At 36.3% G+C, this 24,850-nt stretch overlaps 1 long non-coding RNA gene and 1 other non-coding gene across 3 annotated transcripts in view; both read left to right on the top strand.

Annotated features, from left to right (window-relative positions):
- LOC111093168 overlaps positions 1-23,519 on the top strand; it is a 119,864-nt gene extending 96,345 nt beyond the window's left edge. For both annotated transcript variants that reach the window (XR_005381109.1, XR_005381107.1), the window contains one exon: positions 23,364-23,519. This is a non-coding gene — a long non-coding RNA (uncharacterized LOC111093168). The remainder of the gene's footprint in view (positions 1-23,363) is intronic.
- On the top strand, positions 10,817-10,919 carry LOC119866802. Its single transcript, XR_005381312.1, has one exon. It is a non-coding gene; the product is annotated as a U6 spliceosomal RNA (small nuclear RNA).
- Positions 23,520-24,850: the final 1,331 nt, after the last annotated feature.

Here is a 24,850-nt window from a genome sequence, read left to right as displayed (position 1 = left end):
TACTAGGAAAATGGAAATAAGAAAGCAAAATATCTGCTTTACAAGGTATAAAACTTTTATAATGAACTCACATATCAGAACATTCCACATTTAGAGGATATATTTTGAAAGCATACTGTCAGAACCTTACTGCTATTACTCTTAGAGCAACTTATGAGTCATTTCACTGGGTTTCATTATAAGAAGGTTTCAATTCTTAGTCGGAAAGAATATATGACAATTGAGATATGAAAATTTTTGTCGCCATGACCCATTCTTGGAAGAAAAACTAAAGAAAGTTGAGCAAGCCTTCTTAGTCCAGAAATAAACTTCAATGACCTTTCACCTTTTTCAGATCCATAGAAAGTGGCCCTCAGTTGCCTGCATAATCATGATGGATTCTAAGAAATATTTATTGGACAAGAAAAATAAGAAGCTGATTTGTTAATCATATTTTTGATACTAACTTTGATTCTTTGGCAATTATTTCTTTTGCTACTTTTATGTGACCCCTTTTTATAATGTGACTCTATCATAGCGAATATCACAATTTGATATGGACAAAGATCAACTTCATTCTAATTGGATTTTCTTATAAGGAAATGTTTGGAATCAGAGCTCTAGGCTTAGTTAGTTAAGAATCATCATAATTATCTCTCTCTCTCTCTCTCTCACACACACACACTCACATGCACACGCACGCACACACACACACACACACACACACCATACTAACCGAGTTTTCCATATGCTTCTTTGAGTGATTGTTCCCAACCACATACACTGAATGACTGTGCTGATTAAATTCTCTGATCTTTTCTCCACATTTAATTCATCTTGTCAGGTATGGAAAACCAATGACTTCATTTCAAAAAAAAAAAAAAAAAAAGAAGAAGAAGTAGAAGTAGAAGCACAGGGCTTTGTTCCTTGACCTAAAACACTGAAACACACACATCTAAGTGGCAAACAGTTATAGCTAATTTCTCTTTTGTGAAGGCGAGAGAGAGATTTGTAAGCTTTTTAAAATGAGTCTAAGTTTTAGAGTCAAAGCAGTTTTTGCCTCTGCCTTGGACAACAGCTGAAGAAACGGCCTTCCACAGCTCTGTCAGATTCCCACACGCAGCCTGTGAAGTTTCCCCCAGTCCAGGCTGGTTATCTCACAAATCTGTGCAAAGCTCCAGTGAATAATTTATACCAGGCATGAGGTGACAAGTTAAACACGCCCATTTTGTCTCAAATACTATGAAGGCATCAAGATGGAGCCAAGCTGCAGGGCAAGGGGAGCTCGGCTGATGGGAACCCGAGTCCGTCTAGAAGAGAGGACGCCGCTGTAAAGAAAATGAAATGTAATGAGATACTTTTTCATGCATAATTCATAGGTGAAAACATGACTGCATAAAAAAGCCATGGATTTTAACAAGGCGAGCCTGCAATCATGCACATTATCTTCCCAGAGGAACTTTACAGAATATTGGTCAAAAGGAGAGGATTCTGAATACCAGTACAAAATAAAGCCGACGGGTTTTCAAATGCAGCAGAATTTACTGTAATGTAAATGCCTGTAAAAGAAACAATTTCTATTTACACCTGAAAATACTGCTGAGCCAAAATTTACTTTAAAACATTTGCTATCTCTTCTTTAAATGGAAAAAAAAATATCCAGAGGAAGAGACTAGAAGATTCATATTGATAAACATAACTAAAATGCATAAGCTGTATTCGCTGAAGGTGGTGGGGTTAGCTTCAACTGGACTTGGCAGGCACCTTCAGCTTTCTGGCAATAAAAGTTCAGATAGAAATGTCGTCAGTGAAGAGGCTTTAAAAATGATAACATGTTAGCTGTTGTCAATGTAAAATTTAATTTGGTTGTGTTGCAAGGGCCAATATTGTTATTCAGCTTTCAAGACCAGGTTAGGGGCTAAACACATGCCTGATTCGAAAGGGTGTTTAATACGTGGGGCTCTTAGTTGAAGGATTATGGAGGAATGTTGATTAAAGCTGGGGATGTCTTCAATTTATCACCACCAAACCCTAAAGATGTCTTAGCTGGAAAGAATTGGTGAGGTGGAGAGTGAGGGTCGGCGGCAGTCCTTTGTCCACACTTAGAAAATACATAGAAATACAAAGAGTGCAACAGAGGGGGTCAGCGAGGTCTGCAAAACAGAGAGGCTGCCGGGCTGTCTGGGCTTGTTGGCTTGGCTTATGCCATGTAACCCTAATATTTGGAAGAAAAGCAAAGTAGCTACATCACACGCAGTTACAGTTTTGTGGCGCTGATGTTTGGCTGAAGAAAGCTTTAAATGTTGAAAAAGGTTGACAAATCGGCATCAAAGCGATCATCCACCACAAGATTTTTGTTTAAGGCCCACGGTTTAAAGAACAGCAGGTGGAAGTGGCTCAGATGCCAGATAATCTGTTCCATTTTAGCAAAATTGTGTCATTAACCTCTGTTTGATGTAACTCAGTTATGCTTCAGGTTTTGACACCATTTGAAAAATGTGGGCCTGTAGGAGTTAGGTGATGATTTAATTTCTAAATACGGAATCTAAGCTTTTGTGACTCATTGGCAGAACAAAGCATAACCAGGCCTTGAGGTGGTGACAAAGGAGAGTTCTTTCAGCATCAGGACTTCCAGCCAGGTTCCAGGGATACACTGATTTATTTATTTATTTATTTTTTATAAATTTATTTTTTATTGGTGTTCAATTTGTCAACATAAAGAATAACACCCAGTGCTCATCCCATCAAGTGCCCCCCTCAGTGCCTGTCACCCAGTCACCCCCACCCTCTGCCCGGATACATTTATTTAGAGCCTGAGTTGGGCCATTTGCACTATGTTTAACTATTCACTTTAATGCAACTGTGGTATATTCCTGGCACTTGTTTTGCTATTAAAAGGGATTTATAACACATTGCACCTTATGTGGCCTCAGTGACATGAGGTTATCTTTACAGGATATCAAGAACTAACCAGATAGTTACATGTGTTTGACTCTAGCAATAGAATCTAATACCCACTGCTTGCTTTTCTTGTTCAACGACAGTCCTACTTAAGATGCAGGGAGAAGGGCTGGCGGGAGGGGGAGAGGGAGGAGGGAGGGCTGAGGGCGGGAGGGAGGGAGGAGGGAGGGAGGGATGTTGGAGGAGGGAGGGAGGGGGAGTGGGCGAGGGAGGGGGTGGTAGGCTTAGTTAGGGCTTTATTGGGTTGCGTTAGTGGAGTTGGGAGAGGGAGAGGGATCTTCATAGTCCTTAATCCTTCCTCATACCTTCTCCTTTCTTCCTTCCTTCCTACCTTCCTTCCTTCCTTCCTTCCCTCCTTCTTCCTCTCTTTTTCTTAACAGCACACATACACACACTGACTTATCTCTGCTATTAACAAATCCAAATGTGCAGTGTGGCTGGGAAAAGACTGTTCAGGGTGACACTCTATTCCTGACTGTGCCGGAAGGTGAGAGAGGAAGTGATTGCCATCTCTCCCCTCTACCTGACAGATGTGCTGTCTTCTATAGCTTCTTGCCACTTCAGCACGCTGCTGAGAAGTTCGCTACATCGGAGGATCAATTTTCAAGCACGGAGAGAATTTGTTTGCTTGTACACCTGTGCTATAAAGGAAGTTTTCCTATTGCTTATGCCAGTTGGATGGCTTACTGAATTCTTTAGCATATATAAAAATGCAAAGTGCCTGAAATGGGAATCAAACGATAACATTATTAGAATTCTCTCTTGGGGTCAGATGAGATGGAAGGCTGCATTAGGAAGATGTGCCTGGGTACAGCTTCTCTGGTCTAAATTTGTTTCCTATTTGTTTCCTTTTCTGTGAAAGTAATGCACACATTAAATATCACATAGAATACAAAGCACATTTGGAATAAAGAGGGAGCAGAATGAGATAAGAATTTTGAAACCCCCATTGACTGAGCTTCATGCAAAAGGATGGTAAAGGCCCTTGTAGGGCTTCTGGATTCTATCTGTCTCCTGCAACCTCCTCCAGGCGGGCAATCTTATAAAACCAAGTCATGGGAATAGGAAGATGCAGTTCTTGAATCAAGTCAATTTGCTTTTCTCAGTCAATTGGATGAAGTTAGATTATAACACCACCAATTTCTTATGCCAATTAAAAAATTCTCTTAAGACACTTAAAAACATTGGTCTCTTTAGGGGTTTGGTGTCTGTTTGTCCCTCTCACTTCATTTCTCAACCACTCTCCCTTCTCATTCTGCTATAGTCACTTGGGCTTCCATGATAATAGAAAAGATGACAGGGTCTAGAAGCAAGAGTGGAGAAGTTGGTAAGGTAAGAGCTGCACTTCCATCATCATGAGGAAAAGACAGACAGATACAGAGAGTGGGAAAGGGAGGAAATTCTTCTTTAGGGGTGGTTTCTCTGTGACAGATGGGATTGGGAAAACTTTCAGGAAGGATTTCAGAATTCAGATTTCTTCATAAAATTACCTAGAGAAATTAGAGTCCTTCCATGCATCTAGAGAAAGAAATGATGATAACTAGAAACCAGCATGGGTTCACTAAGAATAACAATTTGGGGCAAATTTCATTTCTTCCTCAACAGTCTTATTAGATGAAAAGATTAGAGTATAGTAATAACATTTGGGCAAGGTCTCTTGTGATGAAAAACCTTGACTCCATGCTTATAAATTTGATAGATTGGATGCAGCAAAATGACTTTGCCCAAAGCTGCTGACCAATCCAGAAAGAGGAATCTGATTGTGAGTCACAGGGCTCTATCCTCTTCCCTTCTGTTCACAATATCTGAATAATTTGGATGAAAAACTGCAAGGCACTTTCATCAAATTTGTAGGCAACTTGAAATCGGGAAGAACGGATAGCTATGTGCAGATTGAATATTTAAAAATATGATAAACAAAAGCATGTGCTTGATTCCTAAAGTCCTTAATACCCCTATGTTTCCTTTTCCGGGAAGAACTTTAAAATTAAAACAATTTGTCCATGATTTTGATTAAACCAGGTTTGGAATGTGCCTGGGCAAGAGTTCTAAAGGACTGGAGGTATGTAGGGTGATGGAATCCATCTATTCCCAAAAAGTGTTTAAAGGTGTGAAGCAATGAATATAACATTAGTTCCCTTTACCTGGGCGAGAAGGTTTATTTATTTATTTATTTATTTATTTATTTTCCTTTTATTTATTTATTTTAATTTGAATGTATTGACACACAATGTTATATTAGTTTCAGGTGTATGACTTAGTGATTTGACAATTTACACATTATTCTGTGTTCACCACAAGTACAGCTACCATCTGTCCCATTACATCACTATTACAGTCTCATTGACTGTATTCCTTGTGCTCTGCCTTTTATTCCCATGAATTACTCATTCCATAGCTGAGGGCCTGGGCATCCCTCACCCCTTCACCCATTTTACCCAAACCCCCACCCCCATCCCCTCTGACAAATATTAGTTTGTTCTCTGTATAGTTCTGATTTTGCTTTTGGTTTATTTATTTATTTTTTTATAGATCCCATTTATGAGTGGAATAATATGGCATTTGTCTTTCTCAGTCTGACTTATTTCACTTGGCATAGGTCCATCTATGCCATCCTCATCCTTTTTACAGCTGTATACATTCATCTACCAATAGACACATGTTTCTTCCATGTGAGAATTTGTAATTGTCCCTGGCCCTTTCCAGATTCATATTTCCAACTACTTCCTGATTCTCTTCTCTGATTTAAGTATATCCCTGGACCAAGGATTATCAAATATATGAACCAAACTATCTCTACTTTCTAGATTATCTCCCCCAGTAGGATTTAGTGGCTCTCCAGGAAGGAATTCTACATGTTTGGTCTAGATATGAAAAAGCTGGGCTTGATTTGCCACAGATAGACTTCTGTAATGAAATAATGTTAGAAATATATGTTTTTAACACTTTTTTTCAATTCAAAAGGAAAGTTTCTGTCAAGTGGACTTTTGCTAAGAAGTTTGCAAGTCAGGTTCACTGCAAGAAATGATAGAAAAAAACTCTTAAATCTTCCAAATTATTTTGTGACTATGTCTTTAACCATTGCCAATTTATGGAATACTTGAATTGAGATGAACCAGAAGCTGGGCATTTGGTTTATTTTAATATGTCATATGACTAGTTCTTGGAAACCAACTGATATTTACTTAGCTGCTTCCTCAGATCAAGGGCTTTATATTTTGTTACTCATGTAGCAGAATGCTTAAACATGCTGAATTGTAATCTGTGAGGAAAAAACAAGGACATTGTAGTCTCTTCAAGGAAGAGTAGGAATTCAGTTTTAAAATGCACTGAGTTCCTGGGAATGTGAGACCACACTCATTACCATTGCTGAATGGTCCCGAGTTCAATGGAACCCATCATTTCTAAAAAACTGAAGAATTATTTGCTGAAAATAAAGTAAGAACTTAGATGAAATTTTTGAGAATTTGTGAATATAAATAAGCCATCTTTTTTTTCTTACTCTTCTAAATTATGTTAACGTAATGCAATTGAAAAAAAAAAACAACTCAGGATGTTTTTCAAAATGTATATGGTAAGATTGTTGTGGAAATAACATGCATTTCCCACATAATGTATGGCTTTGACTAACTTGTTGTATAACGTACTACATTTTAGAAGACCCACAAGGTTTATATATTCCTAAACCAGAAATGTCCGTCACAGGTGAATGGATAAATAAATTACGGTGTGTCTCTGTCATGGAATACTCAACAAGAGTATGCTGAGTGAGAGGCCAGACATAAAAGAGTATAAGAGTATGAGACTGTATGCTTTAATTTATGTAAGTTTCTAAAATGTGGCAAAACTAAACAGCTGATTCAGAAAGCAGATCTGTATTTGCCACACCAGAGATGAGGGAAGCAAGGTGACAAAAGAAAATTTTCCTGGGTGATGTAAATATTCTGAATCTTAATTATATCTGGACTTACACAGGTGTGTACATGAATCAAAACACATACAACTGTATATTCAAAATTGATGTGGCTTAATCAATATAAATTATATAACAACAAAATTGATTTAAACAAAACAAACCAGTTTACATGTGTAGATTTCTGATCACATGGCCCACCATGGAAGTATCTGGACACCTCTTCTTTAAATTACTAAAATGAGCCTTATAAACTTGTGGAAAGTTTCACCTTCTTAAATACAGAAGTGCCTGCAGCCTGCAATTCAACCAGAACTTTAAGTGGAGGTAACCTTGGAGAAAGTGAAAGACCATCTATCCAAGCTCTTCTCAGATCTGCATAAGATTCTATCTATCTATCTATCTATCTATCTATCTATCTATCTATCTATCTATCATCTATTGTAGTGTTTGAGAATTTCTGTTCCAGAAGAGATTTTCTATTGTCAGGAAATTTCAAGATAAGCTATGTGGTGGGAATATTTTATATTCAAGAGGCCTGAGTGTGGTAAGACTATTCCACAGAAGACAAGGGCAGGAGCTTGTGGAGTCCATAAGAAGGAATTTGGAAACATAGACACAAAAGGCCACGTGTTTGGAATTGGTTGATGGAGGGAGTTTGTGGGATTCATGATGGAACCCTGCCACATAACCTTCTAAGGCTCCAATATAGTCTGTGAAGGTATATGGCAGAGTTGGTGGCTTGGCTAGGGTGACCCAGAGTTGACAAGAAGGTGTTAGCAAAGGCACAAGAGTCAGACTACTGGGCCCCCTCATTGGGGACTAACAGATACCTTGCAAGGCTCCAGGGTTTGCCTATAGTAAATACCAGGGTCTACATCCTTCCTACATAAATCCGTAGCATTTATTAGACTTTCTGGTTTATATGATATTATTTTTACAACATATGTGTAACAAATTTTTGAAAGTTATCTCAATGTAACAAATGAGAAACATAAGGCATCTTAGGGTCAGAGTTGAGAAGGAAGGAAGCATAAATGCTGTCTTTCCATCTGTTGAAATCCACATACTCAAAATATGACTTTACTTTTGTTATTGTGGATTCTGGGTAAATTCCAAAACATCAAATATTTGTATAAATATGTATTCTGAGGCCAAAGTTTGTGTGAAACTGTGTTTTGGTATAATTTATTATGTGACATTTCTACTTGAGGTGGTTAAAAATTTAAGGATACATTTAAGCAAAAATTTCAAGTATTACTGTTAAAAGTTTATTTTGTAAATATGAGATTCACTGTTATGAAGGTTTTAAGCTAACACCATTTTGGTCTTTTACTATAATTCTCTTAGGACTCCTCTACTGTTAAATTTTTAAATGCTTCCTTTCTGCATTTAGGGGATAATTGAGACCAATACTTGGGACCAGGAGTGACCAGAAAGAAAATAAGTTTTCCTTATAAGTGTGGAAATCTTTCAACTACCCCATTAAATAAAGGCATTGCCTTCCTTGCAAACATAAAATTACCATGCTGTCAGGCAAAGAAAATACTAATTCTGGGTTTTTTCTTCTTTTTTTTTTTTTTCTTGATTTAGTGTTTGCGAAAACATTGAAGAACTATACTATTTTTTGTTTCTGAAAGGATAAATAACTTTGATTAGTTTATAGTAATTGGCCTAGCTGTTTTTGTTTTTGTTTTTGGTATATAGATTAGGGTGTGTCAATTGCTAAATGATTTCTAAAACAAAATTTCTAATCTTCAAGGTGAAACTCATTGGTAGGTCATAAAATCAATTTAGTAGGTTGCGATAGGCATATTTTAGAAATGAAATGACAGAAAACATCAAGAGTTTATCACACATAGTATTATTTTGGGAAACAAATTCTTCTGTCATATGTCCATATACCTCTGTGTGGCGGGGAGGGGAGGGTTATAGGATAAAAAGTGTTTCTGTGGGTTGGAACAGCAACAACATTTCTAAATAGTTCATACAAGTATTTTAGAAGGTCACCTAGAAGTTTATCATTACTGAGATAATTGAGCATCCTTCCTATGAAGAAATAGGTAGTAAATTATTTTGAACTGAGCATTCAGATTCACAAATTTCATTACAGTGGAGTTAAATAAGAATGTTAGGTTCACAGATGGCTCTCTTACCTCTTTTTTTTTTTTTTTTTTGAAGTCATTGCCTATTTTTTTATTCCTTGCTTACACAACATTTCTTAAAATACTACATTGGTATACTTTGGGGACATTTCAAAAATTAAATTATTATTGAACCTCTGTGGCTCACATCTTGATGAAATATAAATATTCCATCATTTCTTTCCTATTTTTTATTCTCTTTGTCCGCAATGCTCTGCTTCCAGTTGGTCATACAGACAAGTACTTTGAATAATTCAGATATTATTTCCAATATCTTCCCTAGAGAAGGGTTTCCTGAACCACCAAATCTAAAAGATATCCCCTCAGCGTGTCACAAAAATATGTTTTTCTGTATAGTAAAACTATAACTTCCCTAAATTATCTTGTTTAAAAAAATATTGGTTTTCTTCTTTATTGTTCTGGCCATTCAATCTGAAATCCACCTATGGTCCTCTCCAGAATGTAAGGACCACAAAAGCAACATCCTTGCCTCTCTGTCCATTGCTTGCCTTAGAAAAGTTTCTGGTATAAAGTCATTCATCAGTAAATAGTTGTTGACTATATGGCTGATTTAATTTCAGAAATGATAATGAAAAAATTGCTTATTGCTTTATAAAAACTTTCTAAAAGTGAAAACAAGGGTAGCTACAGAGAATAACATTTATAATGAAATCTTTTTTGACACGGCTTTGCCCTCATTAGGCCTTATCTATTTATTTTACATTTACTCTGTGTAGGAGTGTTCAGATTTCAAACCTTAAACCACTTAGGAAATAATCAAGGGGTGGGGGGAAGGGAAGAAAACTTATTACCAACCCTGACCAGCAATGACATTTAAAACTGGAGTCAACTATAACTATCATGGAGGCAATTAAAATACTTGGAGTTTGTAACTAAGGTTGATGCATTAATATATTACTGTGTGTCCATCTGCTGTTTTAGAGGTCAGTATGAGCCCTCAGTGCATTAAAACCTATTAATATGCTACTGAAAGGTTTTTTTTTTTTTTTTTGGTAAGCAAATTAGTAGAAGTAGATGATTACTATCCCTATTATAAGCTGGGAAAACAATATATCTGCTTAAGTGCACGTATTTGAATGGAAAATAGGTAAATATAAAGTATGCTGAAAAGAAATAGGACAAAGCCCTTGAGCTAAGAAGAAGCTGGACCTATGTCAAAGGTTAAATACTTCAAAAATAACATTATTTGGGGAAAATTTTGCCTCTATGGGTAACTAAATTTAGTCTTTAAAAATTCAGAAATAAATAACATTTAATAAACTAGATGCATTTTTACTAAAATAGTCATATTGCTACACATTGGCTATGATGTAGTTTTCTTAACTAAGATATTATTATGGTTGTGGAGCAACTATTCAAGATGGGTTATAGTTATTTGGCAGAAAGATCCTATACTAAATACATTACATCCATTTTAATACCAAGGAGCAATTAATAACTTTCAAGTTGAAATTCGGTTTATTTATATACATCCTCCTCCAGATTCTCATTAAGTGCTACCCATGTTTGTTATGTTTTAACAGATGTATGAAGCACCAAAGGAAATCTGTCAAATCAAATTGTTTATTATTTGATCCTAAAAGATGATCAAGAGGAGCAAATGTCCAATGTTTAAATTCTAGGACCTAAAATAAATATTTCACAGAGAGTCTCATATTTTGTTGATTGCTAAAATAGACCACAGAATGTCACTTCCTCACTACTTAAATCATTGTTAAGAAATAATTTTTTGAAAAGAAATTTTTTGTCTGACAAAGATGGAAGGTCTACTGAAATAAGCATCATATATACATACGTAGTGCTCACTTTGGCAGCACATATACTAAAATTGGAATGATACAGAGATCAGTATGACCCCTTACAAGGATGACACACAAATTTGTGACATGTTCTATATTTTGGGTATGAATGAAAGTTAAAAGAATAAATCTTAAGAGTTCTTATCACAAGGGAAATAATGTTTTTGTGACTACAGGAGACAATGAATGTTAATTAAATTGTGGTAGTAATTTCATGATATATGTAAATCAAATTATATGCTATACATCTTAAACATATGCAGTTCTGTATATTAATCATATCTTAACAAAACTGGAAAATTGATTATGCCACAAAAGCATAAACTGAAAGGTAAAAATAATAATAGCAACAAAATAATGTTGGTCTATTATATTGAATACTGAGTTGGTACCTGATTCTGAACCAGCTATTTTCTCACAAAAACTCTAGGAAGTACTTATACCAGTTATACTTCTTCTCAATTTAGAGACATAAAAATGATAATGTTTTCTTAACTGAACCTCACAAACAATTATACTAAAAGTGCATAAATATCAATGAAAGAACTTTATTTCCAAAACATGACTGGTAATACAATATTCTGGGTGATAATATGCTCTTTCTATTATTGCCACAGAAATACTACTTTGGTTCAAAAGTGAATGATTGATTGATTGATGATTGAGTAGTTCTGACAACCTTATTTACTCTCACTTTCAAATCTATTTTCAAGAATGGTCCATGGGCACCTGTGTGGTTCAGTCCGTTGTTAAGTAGTCAACTTCTGATTTTGGCTCAGGTCATGATCTCAGGGTCAAGATTGAGCCCCATTTCAGGCTCCATACCAGCCTGCTTAAGGTTCTCTCTCTCAGCCTCTTCCTTTGTCCTTCCTCCTGTGCTGTTGCTACAGGTTTCAAAATGTAAGTAAGAAAAAATACCCTTGATTAATGCAGTGTTTTACTCTGTCAAAATGCAACAAAACTTATTTATTTATTTATTTATTTATTTATTTATTTATTTATTTATTTATGACACAGAGAAAGAGAGAGGCAGCGACATAGGCGGAGAGAGAGGCAGGCTCCATGCAGGGGGCCTGACATGGGACTGGATCCCAGGCCTCCAGGATCAGGCATTGGGCCAAAGGAAGACACTCAACCACTGAGCTACCAAAGTGTCTCGAAATGTAACAAAACTTTAATGAGCAATTATTGTTAAAGCACATTTAAGCATTTTTAAGGGTAACGTCTTTGGGTTTTTAGCTCCATTATATCCGTTTCAGTTTCCTTCAAATAGCAGGCAATGAAGGTCTTCAAAAGGATCCTAGAAGAATCTATGTCTATGGTTAAATGTGTTTTCCAAAAGTTACTCAGTAACTGATATTTGTTTATTCTCCCAAGGATCACACACTACAAATCTAAAGCTAATTGGTCATTGTTATATCACTCTTGACTTTCATTCTTACTGTGAACAAAATAGTGATTGTGGAGCAAGTAGATTTCTAGCTCCTACCTGAATACCAGGAATTACAAAGAAACTTGATTTGACATAGATTAATGAAACCAAAGACTCATAATTGTGGTACTAATAACACTCAAGTATGTGTCTTTCAGAAAAAGCAACAGCAAATATTAAATATTTTTGACACTTGAAATATATGCTATTGGGCAGCCTGGGTGGCTCAGCGGTTTAGTGCTGCCTTCAGCCCAGGGCATGATCATGGAGGCCTGGGATCGAGTTCCACGTGAGGCTCCCTGCATGGAGCCTGCTTCTCCCTCTGCCTGTGTCTCTGCCTCTCTCTCTCTCTCTCTCTCTCTCTGTGTTTCTCATGAACAAATAAATAAAATATTTTTAAAAAAGAAAGAAATATATGCTATTGCTCTATGTAACTCTTATATATTTGCTACTATATGCTACTTCCCTCATGGCAGTGATTGGTTTAAGGATGGCCCAATCGGAGTGAAAAATAGATACATTTATTTGTTGTAGGAAGCAGTCTTTTCCTGTATTAAAAAAGGAAGCTATGTAACTCAGGTGCAACAAGCATTCCTCTCCACCATGAGGGAATCTAGCTTACAGTTGAAACTGTTACAGAGGAGAGTAGAAAAAAATTGCAGAAAAATTGGTTAGGATCACTGGTCAAGCCATATCTGGAAATAGTTTAGTTTTAGACTTTCCAGTTGTGCTCAACTATTTTACTTAATTTGCACTGTTTTTTTTTTTAATCACTCACCACTAGAAATTTTTTTTTCTAATAGTCACCATATTTATTAAAATGATATTTATAAAATATCCCTCAACTTTAATATGAGGATTATTACTCTAACTTACTTCTGGCACTCAACATATTATTTCTCTACATATTCTTTAGTGACCCATGCATAGAAAAAGAGACCAGGGTTTCCTGCAAGAATATATTCCATTAAAAAAAAATCCTTAAGGGAATTTGTAACCATTAAAATTGAGGCAAGGGAGAGAAGTATTACATATTGATTTAATGTGGTCAGCCTTTTTTCAAAAAGAAAATGTCATTGAAAGTAGCTACATTTTCTTCTTTTATGATTTTTTATATGTTTGAGAGAGAGAGAACATGGGAGAAGGGAGGGACAGAGGGAGAAGCAGACCCCCCATGGAGTAAGGAACCTGATGTGGAACTCAATCCCAGGACCCTGAGATCATGACTTGAGCCAAGGGCAGATGCTTAACAGACTGAGTCACCCAGGTACCCCCACAGTAGCTACATTTTCAAGCTAGTATGCAAAAAATATCCTCAGCCCCAAAATACTTGAGTTGACTTTCTATGCTATTAGGGATATTTATATTGGAATTAAACTACACAGCAAGCTGACTAGCCTTTGAGAGTTACTAAACTATTTATACAATCTGTTCATGGAAAATTAAGTTCTGTTTTGAAAAGTTGCTAAAAAGTAGATAAATAAATCTGTCTAAAAATGTTTTATAGTTAAAACTAAAATTGAGGGGATCCTGGGTGGCTCAGAGGTTTAACACCTGCCTTCATCTCAGGGTGTGATCCTGGAGACCCGGGATCGAGTCCTGCATCGAGCTTCTTGCATGGAGCCTGCTTCTCCCTCTGCCTGTGTCTCTGCCTCTCTCTCTCTGTGTCTCTCATGAATAAATAAATAAAAATCTTAAAAACACCCTAAAACTTATTAAAATGAATAAAAAATTACTCAGAAAAGACTAATACACATATTTTTTAGGAGAGGGAGGGGGACTAGGGAGAGGTAGGAAGAGAATCCCAAGCAGGCTCCATACCCAGCACAGAGCCCCATGTGGAGCTAGATCCCAGAACCCTGATCATGACCTGGGCTGAAGCCAAGAGTCAGACATTCAACTGACTAAACCACTCAGGCACCCCATACATAATGCTCATTTAATTCTACTTTCTTAAGTTGGTGTTTAGGCTGTCTGAAGAATCTCTAAAGTACAATACAAATTAATGTACATTTATACATGTATGTGTACATACATATGTATTTACTCCTAAATCTCTGAAGATAAAGCCCATAATAGTTGCCAGATTTTCGAAGGGAGCTAGTATCTAAGAAACATTAAAGATTGGGATGCCTGGGTGGCTCAGCGGTTGAGCGTCTGCCTTTGGCTCAGAGCGTGGTCCGGGATTCCCAGAATAGAGTCCCACCGTAGGCTCCCTGCATGGAGCCTTCTCCTCCCTCTGCCTGTGTCTCTGCCTCTCTCTCTGTCTCTCATGAATAAATAAATAAATAAAATCTTAAAAAAAAGAAACATTAAATTATATATATTAAGAATATATATATACATATATGTGTATGTATATATATTCATATATGTATATGAATCACTATGCTTGTATCCATTGGATAAATACCTAAATTTATCCAAATTTATCCAGTGTAATTGCTAGATGATAGGGTAACTCTATTTTTAACTTTCTGAGGAACCGCCATACTTTTTTTCCAGAGGGACTGCACCAGTTCGCATTCCCCCCAACAGTGTAAGAGGGTTTCCCTTTTGCCACATCTCGCCAACATCTGTTGTATCCTGAGTTGTTAATTTTAGCCATTTGGCTGGTGTGAGGTGGCATCTTATTGTGGTTTTGATTTGTATTTCCCTGGTGGTGAATGATGTTGAGCATTTTTTCATGTTTGTTGGCCATTTGTATGTCTTTTTTGGGAAATTGTGTGTTTTCTGCCCATTTCCTGACTGGATTTTTGGATAAAGAAGGTGTAGTATATATATAAATATTATATATATATATATATATATATATATATATATATATATATAATGGAATATTACTCAACCATCAAAAAAATGAAAACTTGCTATTTGTAATGACATGGATGAAACTAGAGGGTATAAGGCTGAGCAAAATTAGTTGGTCAGAAAAAGACAAATAATATATGATTTCACTCACATATGGAATTTAAGAGACAGGGACACCTAGGTGGCTCTGTGTTTGAGCACTGCCTTAGGCCCAGGGTGTGATCCTGGAGTCCCGGGATCCAGTCCCACATTGGGCTCTCTGTATGGAGCCTGCTTCTTTCTCTGGCTGTGTCTCTGCCTCTCTTTCTCTGTATCTCTCATGATTAAATAAATAAATTCTTTTTTATAAAAAGGAATTTAAGAGACAAAACAGAAGATCATAATGCGAGGGAGGGGAAAATAAAATAAGATGAAATTAGAGAGGGAGACAAACCAAAAGACTCTTAACTCTAAGAAAGAAACAAGGTTGCTGGAGGGGAGATGGGTTGGGGGAAGGGATAAGTGGGTGATTAAGGAGACACTTGATGTAATGAGCATGGGTCACTAAATTCTACCTCTGAAACTTATGTTGGGCTACATATTAACTAAGATGAATTTAAATAAAGAGTATTTTTTAAAAGAATATAGATATATTTGCACTCACATATCTGTAGTTAAAAAGAACTACCCAGTCTTTTCCTCCCATTGTAGGGAAAAATCTCAGTTCAATCTTCTTGTGTGTCTCCTTTACTACTCGCACAGAACACTTCATTTCTTGCACTTCTGGTTAACAAATATGTGGGCTTTTTTTCCCCACAGCAATTGATTCTCTAAAATATCGGCTGGGTGTCCTATAATTTAAGTCAATTTTAACACTGTCTACCTGGTAATGGTGTCAGAACCCACAGGTCAATGGCACAGTCTCACAAGACTGCCCGCCTCTCCCAACTTGAGATGCCAGTCACAAGGAATCAGTCTTTAGGTTACTCGCAACTTCTACCTAATTTGGTTAAAAGGATTGAGATGAAGAGACACACAGAGGGCAAGGTCTGGAGGGTCCTATAGAATTGGTGTATGCCATTCTCTGGGTATGGATGTGTTTTCTAGCCAAGAAGAAATTCAAACTCATTGGAATATTATGGAGGCTTCTTCACATAGGAATGGTCACATTTTGCTCCATTTCCAAGTCCTCTCCCCTTTCTGGAGATTGAGGTGTGGGACTGAAAATTTGAAGCTTCCAATTATGTCTTGGTCTTTCTGGTGACCAGTTCCCATCCAGGAGATAATGCAAGAGCCCACACAGAGTTGCTTTAATAGAAGAAGAGATGTTTACAGTGTTCTTGCTTAGGAAATTACAAAGGTTTTAGGAGCTCTGTCCCAGGGACTGGAGGCAGAGACCAATACATTTTCTATGATCTCACATTAGTAAAAGTTTAAAGCAAGTGCATTAATTTCAAAACTTTGGTTACTTTGAAAAAAATAATTTGGAGAATATATCAAGAGGAAGGGGAGAGAGAATTGAGCAAATATAGTGAGATAGATACACGGGTGAATGATTATACCATGTTATTTTCTATATGTTTAAACTGTATTAATAAAATATAAAATATGTACAAATGTGTATATTTTAGAAATTTTAATGAATTTGGGTAACATTGGTAACTTTTTATTAGTTTATTAGTGGTTCAGAACTACAAGTTATGAGATTATTCCAGAAGACCCTTTTATTAAGTACTATCCCTACCACATTTAAATAGATACTGAATATATTGTTCATAATATATAATGACTATATTGGATAACAGTAAAATAAGATAAACTCTTTTAGTGAAACAAAATATTTAGACTTTGACAAAAATGCAAGTAAGTATTATTAGTAGAGGGATCCCTGGGTGGCGCAGCGGTTTGGCGCCTGCCTTTGGCCCAGGGCGCGATCCTGGAGACCCGGGATCGAATCCCACGTCGGGCTCCCGGTGCATGGAGCCTGCTTCTCCCTCTGCCTGTGTCTCTGCCTCATTCTCTCTCTCTCTCTGTGACTATCACAAATAAATAAAAATTTAAAAAAAAAATTAAAAAAAGTATTATTAGTAGATACATTTTTCACCTTATTAATTTTCCAGTCTGATATATAAAGAGGTATATTACATTGCACTAAATTGCTAATTATTTAATTTAAATAAGTCTTTATAACTCCTTGGGATATTTAATTGGTTACAAGCATTGCTTGACTGGTTGGGTTTTAGTTATAGTTAGAATTTTTATTTTTTATATATTTTTAATTTTTATTTATTTATTCATGAGAAAAACACAGAGAGAGAGAGAAGAGAGAGACAGAGACAGAGACAGAGGCAAAGGAAGAAGCAGGCTCCATGCAGGGAGCCTGATGTGGGACTCAATTCCAGGACTCTGGGATCACATCCTGAGCCAAAGGCAGATGCTCAACCGCTGAACCACCCAGGCGTCCCTATAGTTAGAATTTTTAAAAATCTGGGGATATGTATGTTTATACACAATGCAGACAGATACATAATGCTGCTTGGTGATTCCTATGATGGGTAAGATATTTAGATGAATATTTAATACCTACTGTGTGTCAAGAGCTGGGATGGACTCTGAGAAGATAACATTATAAATTAATTACTTTGAGGATGATAATCAAATAACTACAAAATTGTGAATTACATGTTGCTAATACATCTGTGTAAAAGTGTTATAGAAGCCAAGGAAAAGGTGTGAAAACTCACAGACTGTGATTTATGTGAATTTCTTTCTTAAAAGCAAGACTTTTAATTCCATCTTGGATATCTCTCATGCTATTGTCTATGCAGGGGCAGGCTTGTGTGTGTGGGGTGGGGAGGTGAAATAGCTGCTATTTACACACAACTAATAAAAGGGATTCTCTTGGAATTGTGCCAACTGATGGCTTTTTGCAGAAATATTAATTTGTTCAAATGAAGATAGTTGCCTTGATTAATGAGATAAAAAATATGAAAGTTTGTGAGATTAGGTTTTCTGTTAGAAAGACAACATTTCATAAACTAGAATGCTTTTGAAATTAAAAAAGAATATTTTCTAGGTGACACTTCGACTCTTACTTGCTGTCAATAAAATACAGCAAAACTGGTTATATGTGTATCCTTTCTTTCTTAGTCCTACATTTCCTAGCCACACCCCTCTCCACACACAGAAGTGTTCATACACAAGAGGATAGATGACTAAAAATGAAGGACCTCACACAGTGAGATGGGGATATGGTAATTAATTAGAAATGATGAGTAGAAGCTAAGCTAGTGACATATTCTATGGGAAAGATTTCTTCATTAAATAACAAGTTGCTCAATATATAAATATCTGGCTTCTTATAAGATTCAGACTATATACTACAGCATTTAATAATTTAAGTACAGATATAAACCATATATAAGAAGGAATTAATAATAGAAAGCAATAAATGATTAATGCAAAAATATAAGTGAGATAAATGAGTCTAGTGCACATTACCCAGTACCTTTGCTACTGTTACATGGTAAAGTGTTTTGAATTGATTAATTAGTTTAGGATTGGAGTGGAAAGAGGTTACTTTAGCCAGGATTTGAAAGATTGTTACAATTTTGTTAAGTGGAGGAAAAAGAGGGGTTATTTTATTCATTCATTCAGTAATTCATTCACTTAGTCAATTAGTATGTTAAAAAAAATTGAGCATCTAGGAGGGACACCTAAGTAGCAAAATGGCCTGTCACTGGAAATAGGGGTAAAGCAATTAGAATGCTCTCAGACTACCTGGAACCACATGTTTCATTATAAATATTATGAAATAGATGTGCTCTAATATTAAAACATGTAACTTTTCATTTAGAATTCAGATAGGTCATACAGAAAGCTTGTTTGTGAAACAAGTACTTAAAACTAGAAAAATAAAAGGAATATAGGGATCAATATGTTCTCTGAAAATCATTCTTAGGAGCTGGTTACCTGACAACAGTCTCCCTTCCAGTGGCCAAATTTGATGTCCCTCAGAAAAGTCCTGCTTGTAGGTTTGGGTGAACTTCAGTCCTCATAGAATATTATATGGTTTGGTCACCCTAAAACCACAGGAATAGGGACAAGAGGGTACTTGCCTGTCCACTAACGCCTTCAGGGTCTTGGGCCTCAGAATATCACTGCTTTGTCTGAGCAGTGTTCTCACAGATAATTTTGCACATCCAAACTCCTCTTTTCATTTAATACAAATAAGCCTTTTTGAGGCAATGGGAAGTGGATACCACTTGCTTGTCTTCCCCTCTCATACATTCTCAGGTGCATTTTCACCAAATATAAATCTATCATCTATCTATCTATCTATCTATCTATCTATCTATCTATCTATCTATTTATCTATCTATCTATTTAAAGGTAATTTAATCAATACATTTAAAAGGGAGGAAAAAATCTCATCTCTTTTAGAAGCCATATAAAACCATGTAACTGTTTTACAAGTATTTCCTTCAAATAGGAAAATGTGCTAGATAAGCTTATAAATCACATCGGAAATTTACAAAAATACTTTGACAAAATCTATTAGAGAAGATCTCTAAGGCATTCAAGATGATAAAAGCAGATGCGATACTTGATATGTCATTCAGTAGGGAACTCAGACATTGAGTATGAGAAACATTTCCAGATACCATAGGCCTTTGTCCAGTCAAGTGGGATACATTTTCTAAGTAATATAGACAGGAATGATCTAACATAAGAATTTTCTTTAATTATATTATTAGTATCAGCAGCCAGAAAATTACATTGTGTTCTCCGTTCTATCACATTTTTTTTTAATGCAATGGGCTAATACTTACTTCCATGGATACAAAAATACACAATCATGGACACAGTGAATATAGATGCTAAAGATGTCATCAGCATGACATAAATCCAGAGACAGGGAGTTTTCTTTCATGTTATTTTAGGTACTTCCAAAAAGTCTGATTTAATTTTAAAAAGTCTCAGAATATGTGCATAGAAGCAGTTGTAGGATGGAAATGTGTGCCCTGGGATTCTTTTAATTGTAGATTCTGTGCAGAAGTGTTTGTGTTGATGAAATCTTGCTTTCATGCCTTTCTGTACAAAGCTCTCAATTTCTTAAGATGAAAAGATTTCCATATCTGAAATATAAGGCATTATGCCCAATACAACCCAAAGAATGCTATTGTCACAAAACATTACATGGCATCTCCTCCTCAGACATTTTAACTCCTCAGGGAAAAGCAAATGTCATAAAAAATCATGCCAAGCTCACAACAGTGACAATCCAATATGGCTACCTAACTCATAGCTTCAAATTATGTTTTCTGTTTTGCTAACCCAAAGGCTTCTTCCAATGTCCACATTTAATAATGTGATTACTATACATAAATTAAAAGATAACCTGGAAGCAAATACTAAAAATCACAAGAATAATAGATAAAATATACAACTGGGATGCTTCTGTGGTGCTAACAGCTGACATGTAATTAAGCCAAGCCTTTGTCTAAGCATAATTATTATTACTTTTTTGGTGTCTGTAGACTTAATTACTTGACATGATGTGCCAAGGTGCTATTAAAATAGCTTTTTTTCCTGGTTTCATTGTTTTTTTTTTTTTTTGTTATATTTACACTGTCATCTTTTCTGTTAATAATTTAATGTAAAGGTAACCATGGAGAGCTTCTAACCTGTATGTCTCTGAATATAAATTTTAATGAAAACGGGTTCAGCAATTTTGATTCTGTTTTATGTTGTTTGGAACTGACTAAAAGCCATGACTATTTAGTAAAACTGACACTTTCAAAAGGAATCCAGCAGAGACCAAATTAGAGACAACTTCTGCTTCTTCTTATCCTACAGGTAATAGTTACGTTGAAAATCTGTTGTTTAAAAAAAAAAAAAAATCTATTGTTTAGTGCGGCCACCTTCATTAACTATCCGAGCTGGATCTTCTGGATAATTTGCTCCACATCAGCACTTGCTGCTTCACCTTATACTTTGATGTTATGGAGACGATTTCTTTTCTTAAACCTCATGAACCAGCCTCTGTCAGCTTCAGACTTTTCTTCTGCAGCTTCCTCACCTTTCTCAGCCTTCAAAGAATTAGAGAGAGTCAGGGCCTTGCTCTGGATTAGACTTTGGCCTAAGGGACTGCTGTGGCTGGTTTGATCTTCCATCCAGACCACTCAGACTTTGTCCATATGGGCAATAAGGCCCTTTTGCTTTCTTATCACTTGTATGTTCACTGGAGTAATGCTTTTAATTTCCTTCGAGAACTTTCCCTTGCATTCACAACTTGGCTAACTGTTTAGCACCAGAGGCCTCGCTTTCAGCCTGTCTCAGCTTTTGACGTGCTTTCCTCCTTAAGTTCAATCATTTCCAGCTTTTGATTTAAAGTGAAAGACTCTCGACTCTTCCTTTCATCGAAACACTTAACAGGACATTGTGGGGCTATTAATTGGCCTAATCTTATTGTGTCTCATGGAATGGGGAGGCTCCAGGAGAGAGAGATGGGACAGCAACCAGTGGAGCTGTCACAACACACACAACACTTGTTACCTTCGCTGTTTTATATGGGTGCAGTTGGTGGTGCCCCTAAACAAGGAACGATGGTAACATCAAAGATCACTGATTGCAGACCAATATAATAATAATAATGAAAACCATAACAAATATGACAAAATGAAAAAGATTGTAAGAATTACCAAAATGTAACATAGAGACATGAAATGAGCAATGCTGTTGGAAAAATGGCAGTGATAGGCTTGCTCAACATGAGGTTGCTACAGACCTTCTATTTGTAAAAATATGCAAAGTGCAACAAAACAAAACACAATAAAATGAGGTATGTTTTACAACAATAGATTGATACACAGCTGACCCCGATGTATGGTGGCAGGGACTGGGGCTATGGAGTATGTAGATGGAGCAGAAAAGGAAGAACAGAGCAACCAACACGTTGTCTGCAAAGAGATTTTGAGAACTCCCAGAAACTTTTAAGCAAAATCTCATGGATCCAGACTTAGAAACTGTTTTAAGTGGGTTGATGTTTTTGAGATCAAAGGTATATGGGCTACATTCAAATTTTATTTTATTGTTATCCCGATGAACTTCTTTTATTTTTTTAAAGATTTTATTTATGTTTTCATAAGAGGCACAGAGAGAGGCAGAGACATAGGCAGAGGGAGAAGCAGGCTCCCTCTGGGGAACCTGGTGCTGGACTGGATCCCAGAACCCCGGGATTACAACCTGAGCCAAAGGCAGATGCTCAACTGCTAAGCCACCCAGGTGCCCCCTGATGAACTCCTTTTAGGTGACCTATGTCTCAGTTCAACCTTTCAATTGCATCAGAAATGACTGGTAATCTGTCCTTCTGAGATGATAGACTAACTTCTTGGTATCAAGATTATACTGAGTTTACTTCAAGTGCACATTGGGCCATGTTATGCAAATAGACAACTGTTATAAATCTCAATATCCAGGCTGACACTCTCCAAGTATGTGTGAAACTCAATTTAGCTGTTAGAAGTGATTTATTATTTATATTCCCAAATATGTATGTGTCTCTGAAAGGTCTGTTTACTGCTCGCTCAGTGAAATATACTTGTAAATTGAGTGAATCGCTGATCCCAGTCACTGACCCACACAATTGTCTTAGATGTTCTGATCATTAACCGGAGGAAATCTGGCCAGTTTCTACTGATTTAGTCAAACATTTTCCAACTTCACACAAAGTTATAGTACTGGATTCAGCTTTTTGCCTGAGAACTTCCTGCACAGGATGACAATTTGAAGCTTTTCCCTGTGATTAGTTGTCTGTTATATTTAAATACCCCAGGAATTCTAGCACAGATGATCTATTTATTCCATGTGCCATCTCAACTTTCATTTAGAGTTTGCTTCTATCCTGACTTGATTCACCAGTTATTTGCACAACTCCTGATGCTTCAGGATTGCAAACATTTCTAACAGTAAAGTTGATAAACAGCTCTTTAAGCTCCAAGTGTTCAATTTTCTTCAATTCCCATGAACAGAGTATATATATATATATATATATATATATATATATATATATTTTATCTGATCTATGACACCTTTGAGAAAGAAAGAAACTGTTAACTAATGGGACAGTAAAATAATCAGCATAAACCAGATCTACGGCCTCCTTACCTGTGATTCACAGGAACATATTATGCAGATTAGTGAAAACCTTAAGACCTCATGTACTCTTTGTATATGTGCTTATATCTAATATCAATATTTATGTCTATATCTACATCATGTATATTTCTATATCCTGTACTTTGTTTTGTTGTGCTTTGCAGATTATGTAAGACAACCAAGAACAGTATGTTATGGGGACTCCTGGGTGGCTCAGCCATTGAGTGTCTGCCTTTGGCTCAGGTCGTGATCCCAGGATCTGCGATCAAGTCCCACATCAGGTTCCCTGCAGGGAGCCTGCTTCTTTCTCTGCCCATGTCTCTGCCTCTCTTTCTGTGTATCTCTCATGAATAAATAAATAAAAACTTAAAAAAAAAAAGAAAGAAAGAACAGCCTTACATGTCTGCCTCTCACTACCATGGAAGGATGTGACAGCAAGTGGTAACTAGTAGTATACTTTTGGGACTTATTACCTCCCATGGTGGTATATACCAGCTATTGCTTTCTTTTAAAAATATCTGCTGTGACCTGTGCTTCTTTCATGACTTTACAAGATTTTTTTTTTTTTTTTTTTTTTACTGATGATGATCCAGAAAACTTTAATTAAAAAAAAAAAAAAAGAATTCAAACAGGACCATACACAGATATCTTCTGTGCCCATTTCTAGCTACAGTCTTCACTGGTTATTAAGTGAGAAGGAGCTGGAGGTTAAGATTTTATATTACCTAGTACTGGTTACAACTTTATTATCTTTGATTTAACCAAGAAGAAAGTTGTTTAATGATGCTATTTAGATAGAGTTTTCAGTAAATCTTTTCTGTTTAAAAAACAAACAAAAAACCCCCAAACAATCTGGAGTTAAATAACCCTATCAGATATTGCTAAAGAAAAATATTTAAATCAGCTGGAGCTCAAAAGATATTGACTGTAAATTCTTGTGCTCGCACATTATAGGAAGAATAGTCTTCCACAAGATAGAAATACAACAGATTATTCTTTCTTAGTACTGCTTTTTGATGTATTACTTCCCAAGGTTGTCCACAAAATTTTTTATACTGAGAATCTGGAATATTCTGTTTGAATAAGTACTATTTGTTTAAGATAATTTTCCATAAACTCGACTACATCTCATTAATAGCATCAACAGGACGTAGACTTTCCTAGACTTCAGTACGCATGATGACAGGTGATCAGAAGAACAATTAGGTACCTAGTCAGTGTGATGGGAAAAGTTTGGAATCTGGACTTGGGTTCACTTAAATTCTTTGACACTCAATATAGTCATCTGCAAAATAATGATGGTAATATTGGCCTTAAAAAAGAGATGTTTAAGAAAAACCCGTCATACAGACTTCAGAGTGCTCCACAAATACTAGTTCTTATTAATGATGACTGTCACAGATAACTTTACCAGTTGGTGTGAAATGCTCTTGTCTCCACAGCATTGATAGGAGGGAGGGTGTTGCAGAGAAAAACAAAGGTTTTGGTATTCATTAGACCATTGCAGTGTCTAGTCGGGGACTACCATCTGCCCTCCACAGCCATACCTCCCAAGGTGGATGTACTGGTGCTTACTGCACAGTGGTCCAGTAAGGGTGGGAAGACTTTATCTTGCCCTTGTAGCTCTGGTGTCTTTAATTCACTTTGCCTT

This window comes from Canis lupus, chromosome 29 (genome assembly GCF_011100685.1).
Source record: "Canis lupus familiaris isolate Mischka breed German Shepherd chromosome 29, alternate assembly UU_Cfam_GSD_1.0, whole genome shotgun sequence".
NCBI classification, from domain to species: Eukaryota; Metazoa; Chordata; class Mammalia; order Carnivora; family Canidae; genus Canis; species Canis lupus.
Note: the sequence above shows the minus strand (reverse complement) of the source record. Positions and strands in the feature narration are given on the sequence as shown.